Consider the following 7,493-nt stretch of genomic DNA (forward strand, 5'->3'; position numbering starts at 1 on the left):
AGGGTTTTGTTTCTGTTTTTAAGGGAATGGCAATAATATATGCTTCAGCAGAGTTAATTAACTTGGAAGTATGAGGTTTCACCTTTATATCATGCTACTTTAGATCTGAATTTTTTTTCCTTCAGCAAAATCCTTCAAGAAAATTGAAGCTTTATTAAATCAAAAAGATGATAAAGTATTTTCATTGTCCTTTGTTTATCACCAAGAAAACCTACCCTTCTAGAATTCTGTTGTTACCTGTTCTCTTTCCCTTCTCTCTACTCTCAGAAAATAGAGTAGCCTTCCTCGTTGCCAGAGTTGAGGTACCTGCCTCCTTGATCCAATCTCCTGATGCCTCTGGGACTTTGCTCCATTAATCTCCTTTTTTCCAGCCTCAACCCCACAATCAACTAACATGTGTCTTGGTCTAAAAACAACCTTTCTTTCTTCCTGCTAGCTTATTAATCTATCATATCTCTTCATCTTCACTACCAGACCAAAAGTGTAGTCTACGTTGACTACCTCTAGTTTTTCACCATACCCTCATACCTCAAACTTCCATCTCCACCACTACTCTATATGACCTGCTTATTTTTGGATCCAGTGGGCTTTCTTTGATCTTCATCTTCCTCATCACTACCGTAGCTTTTGAAAACTGCCTTTCCATGGTTTGCATAATACCATACCCCAGTAGTACTCCATCTGTCTCTGACCACTCCTTTGTATGCTATCCCATTTCCTCTACCTCTTCTGCCCCCTAAACATAGACTTCACTAAAAGTTTTTTTTGATGATAATGAACCACTTACTCCCATTGTTGATGATATCGCCTCCATCTAGGTTATTCACAAATCTATATCTCCAGCCCTTCTGCTTTATCCTAACATATCTCCACAGCCCCCATCTTTCAGTGCTGATGAAATAGCCCAATCTCACTTGGTTGTCTCACTAGTTCTTCACACTCAATATGTCCAAAACAGGACTTGTTTTCCTTTCTTTTTCCTTTGCCCCTTCAGTGATAATGCTGCTATTGCCCTCTCCCCATTCCTGAGGTTCAAACCACTGACTCTTCCCTTTTTACATTGCTTCTTCCCATTCATCGTTATCTCCACTACCTCTGACCCCACCATGTTTCAGAGCTTCATTCCTGCCTAGACCTGGTGCCTTAAATGATCTCAACATTTTATCTCCCTCCATTTTGATACATATTTCAAGTTAATTGTACAGTTATCATTTATCAGTGAGGAGACTAAGGTTCAGAGATGCCGAATGACTTAGCTACAATTGCCCCATTGCTTATGGGCCAGGCCAGCCTCTAGTTAGCCCAAAATCTGCCTCCATAGATCCGGTGCCCTTTCATCTGAACCACAAGGCCAAGACAGTGATGGATATTAATGTTTAAGGAATGATTTTCTCATTTCTAATTTTCGCATTTTGAGTGTTTTGGTCGTTGCACTATCCATTGTTAGACATCTTCCACTGGAGCTGTGAAACTAAGATTCTGTATGTGTTTTAACTGCACACAGTAATTCCTAACATACATTAGTGGCAAGTGTGTCCCATGTAAAATGAAATAAAATGATGAACCTACCTCTCCTAAAGATGGAAATTATCCCATAATTCACATCATTATTTCATGGAATTGAGTATGCAGTTATTTACCCACATGAAGCAAAAAAAAAAAAAGTTATCCCATTTAGTATAATCTTCGTAGTTTACTTGATAGATTACAGTGACAGATTACTTAAATATTTTCCCCTTCTTTAAGATAGGTAAATATAAGAACAGGAATCTAGCTTTTACCATTTTTTATTGTCCATTTATGAACTATTCAATGCAGAATTTTAATTCTAGACGGGTTTTCCTTTTTCACTCGGTATTGCTTTCTGCTGCCTTCTGAAATATTGATTTGTGCATACTTTGAGAATATAGAATAATGTTTTAATTAGGATGATAACTTTTCTGGGTGAAAAATTTAGAGCAGGGGTTAACAATTTTTTACGTCAAAATAATGGAAAGAAATGTCTAATTGTTAGTGAAAATTAATGTTTTTTTTCCATCAAGTTAACAGAACCCCTGAAATCTGTGTATTCCTTGGAGGTCCATGGACCTCCAATTTAAAAAACCCCTGTTAGTAGAGGCCCAGAGCTGCTATGTGCCAGTGAAGTTGTTATAGCTTCTATTTTTTCTGACGTGGGTTAAAGGCAAAAAATAGACTATGAACTTAAAGAATAATCAGTATGAGTACCTCTTCATCAGTACAGAGTGCAAGCCTCTCCACAGCTTCTTAGATTGACTTCATGAGATGCAGTGGCCTTAGCTCATCAGGCACATACTTTTTCCCATTTTATGTGAGACCCTTTAGTGCTTAGGTTCCACTGGTATAACCATCAGAAACCCAAAGTCACCTCCATACCCTGCTGGGTTATTAAAATGAGACTCAATCAGAAGGAAGTTAGATACTTTAAAAAAACAATTCAGCCAGTGAAAGATAGAAACATAAGATCATAACTATAGAATTTTAGAGGAACTTCTAAAAAGACATTCCAACCCTTTGATTTTACATAAATTTCATGTAATGAGACTATAATTATTTTTGTATTCTTTTGAATATGTGCCTCAGGTCCATAATGACATGTGTAACAAAGGAAAGAACTTTACAGGCTTCTTTAAAGTCATTTTTTTTTAAATTAGGCAGTAATAGGATAAAAAAATATGAAGTTGAACTTTGTTTCTTTTAGACATGTTAAGAACAAGATACCAAATTACTCTTCAAATGAAGACATTTGATGAGCATATTCAGAAATAGATAAATTATGAACCTAAACTGAAAAAAAAAACCTGCCCTGTTTTATAGATTTATTTCTCCAAGGATAATTACAGAATACTAGAGCTGTGAAAAGGACTTTAGAGATTATCTAGTCCAGCTCCTTCATTTGACATATAAGAAAACTGAGACGCAAAGAAGTCACCAAGGTAGTGACAGAACTGGGAACCAGACTTGGCCTACTATATTCTAGTTCAGTGGTTCACCCACTGCTTTCCCTGGTTATTAATCTTAACCTCCATAATGGTACAGTTAAATTGTCTTATAGCATTGTAGAGGAATATCAGTTATGTTTGAGCAGAAATTTCTATCCCTAAATACTACTAGCTTTAGTTCTGTGACACTTAAGTATAATATATTGCAGAATTCTAAAAATGGCAGTTATCATTGAAGTACTGTTTTAAGACTTCCATGTCCTGGAAGTTCTGTAGACTTGAAGAAGGAATTTAATAATTCACCTCCTTCCCCCCCAAATTTATCCTTCTGCCAAGCTTTCCTATTGTTTGATGATGTCACCATTCTCGCAGTCTTCTCTGAAACCTCAGAGTCATGCCAGACTCATTCCTCTCCCTGATGCTCCACATTCAGTCAGTTGCTAGTGCTGATTTTCCTCCACAATTTTTTTTGTATCTGTTGCCTTTTCTCCATTTATAGGACTATCATCGAAGTTCAGACCCAGATCAGTTCTTGCTAGATTCCTATGTAGTCTTCCTTCAGTCTTTTTCTTCTATTCCATATTTAATACAGCTACCAAAAATAATCTTCCTAAGCATAGGCCTGATCATGTTGCTAAAATACCTGCTAATCTTTTACACATGTATTGCTGTCTAGCCATGACTCCCCATACTTGACTATGTATGACTCCTATATCCCATGAGTCCTCTACTTGTGCAGTTGATATCTTTTTTAGCCCAACTTGAAGGACTTTCTCTTCCTTCCCTTTAAATTTCTCCTTATCAAATTCAGCTTACCACCATAGCCTGTTGAAATCTCTTTGGAAACCTCTTCTGTCGCCCAACATGCTAACTATGCCTCCTAGTTTTCGTGTCTTCTGCAGATTTGATAAGCATGCTATTTTTTTTCTTCCAGATCACTGATAAGAATGTTGACCTGTCTCTAAAGACAAAGTCCTTTAACATAACTCTCAAGGCTTTCTGCCAGGATGGCATCATCCCATGGCACTCCATTTCTGATTGTTCAGCCATTTCTGAATCCATTCTGTGGCTCTCTCTCTGTTACAAGGAGAGACTTTCTGAAATGCTTTGTCAAACTAACATCTTGGGTATGCTGTATTCATGACATTTTGTATTTGCTCAGTCCCATATCCTGTCAGAAAAAGAAATGAAGTCAGTCTCATAGTGAGCCCAGGCTGCCTCTTAGTGATTACTTCCCTTTCCACATGTCCACACATCTCCCTTTTATTAGTACATTCTAGGTTTTTGCCAGGTTTGTAAGGCTCACAGGTTTATCTTTGAAGAATCCGCCTTTCTCCTTTTTTTGGCAGCAAGGTGACAAAGTGGATAGAATGTTGGGCATGGAGTCAGGAATACTTGAGTTCAAATTCAGCCTCAGTCATTTACCAACTGTGTGACCCTGGGCAAGTCATTTAACCTCTGTCTGCCTCAGTTTCCTCAACTGTAAAATGAATATAATAACAGCAGGTTCATCGTCGGATTGTTATGAGGATCCAGTGAGAATATTTGTGGGGCACTTAACACAGTGCTTGACACATAATAGATACCATTTAATGCTTATTCTCCTCCCTTCCTTTTTTCAAAATCAAGACGTTTAGTGGTCCTCAGTCTTATAGCACCTCTACCATTTGCTGTGATTTTTTTTTTTCAGAGATTACAAACTCACAGACTTTCTGAAATCAGGCAGACCTAAGCCATATCAGACACCAGCCACAGAACCCTGGACAAGGCACTTAACCTCTGCTTGCCTCAGTTTCCTCAACTGTAAAGTAGGGGTAATAATAGCCAGGGTGGTTGTGTGGATCAAACAAGATAATATTTATAAAAAGTGTTTGCTGCACATTAGGTCTCATATAGCTTATATATGATACATATAAATGCTCATTCCTTTCTATCCTACCTTTAGTTTTCTGTCATCTCATTCTGTTTTATAGTTCCTAGTCTGATGATCATTCTTTATGATAGAGAATTCAGAAATGAAAGAATTGAATGGGTGATGAAGGAATGATGGAAGTGAGTATAGACGGCTTTCTAGTAGTTTGGGGAGGGAAGGGAACAAGCTTTGTTAACCTATGTGCCATGCACTGTGATTAGCACTCTACAGCTGTTATGCCATTCGACTTGAATTTAGCAGTAAAGAAGCCAGCTTTAGGATGGTATGAGACAATGGGATTTTTGCCATTCTTTATATCTCTAGTGCTTATGATGAAGCACAACACGTAAAGCAAGTACTTAATAGAATGCTTGTTGACTTGACTGACCAGCCGATTAGGGTCAAGGGGATTCTTGTGTTTTTGAAGGATAAAGAAGACCTGACATGTTTCTAAAGATCAAGTAGATAAGGAGTAACTGAAAATAAGGAAAAAGGGACGGTTCATTGGGCAAGCTCTTGGAGAAGAATAGGAGATGGAATTAAAAGCACAAGTGGAGAAGTGAGCATTGGCAAAGAGGAGCAACTTTTCCTCAGACTGAAAGAGGAGAGGAGAGAGGTTCTGAGGTAAGATGAAAGAGCTTAGGAGGGACGGCCTTACCCTCAGTCAAACAGTAGCAAAGGCATGCGCCGTGGGCAGTCAACTTGAGAGAGGACAAGGTCTGGAGTAGCCAGTGTGGGGAGTATCACAAGTACAGGATGACAAAAATATTTTCATGTAGTGGTGAAGTCCCAGATGAAGTTAAATAACATGAATTTGTAGTAGACCCAGTCATTATGACTAACACTTTACTGCTCAGGAGTGGGATGCTCAGATCCTCAGCAAATGGTGGGCCTAATGGATTAGCAGAACTGTAGAAGAACAAAGGGGCAAGGAATTTACAGGTGGAGGATAGCCTTATGGAATTTGTTAACTATAAGATCAAATCCATGAAGAAGGGGAAGTGAGGCCAGACTGGAAGAAAAATAACTTTTATCAACTATCCTTTCTATAGAAAGAAAAGTCCAACAGCTGTCTGAGCTGAAGCTCCCCATATCAGGGAGCAGCCTGTATCAGGTTTGCATGTCAGCCTTATGATCTACTTAGATTTCACTGTGTGGCTACTGAGATGATGCAGATGAGATTCTTGTTCCTGGTGTGGGCTGAACCAGATGACTTCTAGGTATCTTCCAACTCAGATTCTGTGATTCTTTGAAATCATCTATTTCCTACTAGGTGAGTGGTTTCAAAACTGAAAGGGAAGAAGGGAGAAAGAAAGTGCGTTTATTAAATGTTTACAGTATTGAGTAATGGGGTAGGTTTCCTTTAATGAGGTTCCCCTATGCAGCTTCAAGTGGCCCACAATTATGAGGCAAGGGAGCTCTAGGATGTCAGAATCCTGGAAGACTTGGATTGAGGCCTTGTGTCAAGTGGCCCAAATATGGAAAAAGATGAAAAGGGGTGGAAAGAGGGGAGAGTTTGGGAAATAGATTTAAGTAAGGACTACGTCAAAAGGGGAATTCCAGAGTATGCCTAAGCAGCTGTAAGCAGAGGTAAACTGAAGTAGTTGGATGTCATGGGTCACTGTCTTTTAAGCAGGGGATGACAGCACGATAGCTACAGTCAGAGGACCCATCAAACTGACTCCATGCAAAGGGAGCTGGAGCAGAGTGAGTACAGGACTAGATTTCTAAAGTAGTCACTGAGGGCACATTGAGAGGCCTGGGGAATTTTGTTCACTTTTCCTCTCCTGCTAGGGGCAGTTTTCCCTGGAAGTTTTATGGGAACCACCACTTTGAATGTATAGAAAATGTGTACCCATTTGTTTGAAGGCAGAAAATTGTGTGTGTGTTTAATCTTAAATGCTTTTGTTACTGGGTTGACGACTTGAATGATCTGATGCTAGATTGTTGTACTGGTAGGACTTGAGCTGTGATGTATTAACCAAAATAGCCACATTAAACCTGGGAATGTAGCAAAGGGCTCCAGAGCCAGAGTTCTCAGAATTTTTAGAGGTGCAGTTGTTATGACTGCTTCTATTTTTTCCTCCATTTATCTTCACCCAAATTCCAGCTTCCCTCTCTCATCCCATTAGTTCATGGAGTTTTTCCCAAGCATATCTCTTCATTATTTCATTCAGCAAACATTAATGAAGCATCTACTAATATGCAAAGCATTGTGCTAGGCACTACAGATAGACAAAAGCAAATCAGTTTCCCAAGGAGCTTTTATTCTGCTAAGGACTACAACATTACACAAGTAAATAAATACAAAGTAATTTCAAAAAGGACAGCTAGGTGGTACAGTGGATGGAGCGCCAGACCTGAAGTCAGGAAGACATCTTCCCAAGTTCCAATCCAGCCTCAGATACTTACTAGCTGTGTGACCCTGACTCTGGGCAAGTTATTTCACCCTGTCTGCTTCAGTTACCATCTATAAAATGAACTGGAGAAGGAAATGGCAAACTGCTTCAGTATCTTTGCCAAGAAAACCCCAAATGGGGTCACAAAGAGTTAGACACAACTGAACAACAACTACTTCAAAAAGGAAAGAATGCTTATAAGAAGAGAAGACAGATCAGGAA

The sequence above is a fragment of the Notamacropus eugenii genome, chromosome 1 (assembly GCF_028372415.1).
Source record: "Notamacropus eugenii isolate mMacEug1 chromosome 1, mMacEug1.pri_v2, whole genome shotgun sequence".
NCBI classification, from domain to species: Eukaryota; Metazoa; Chordata; class Mammalia; order Diprotodontia; family Macropodidae; genus Notamacropus; species Notamacropus eugenii.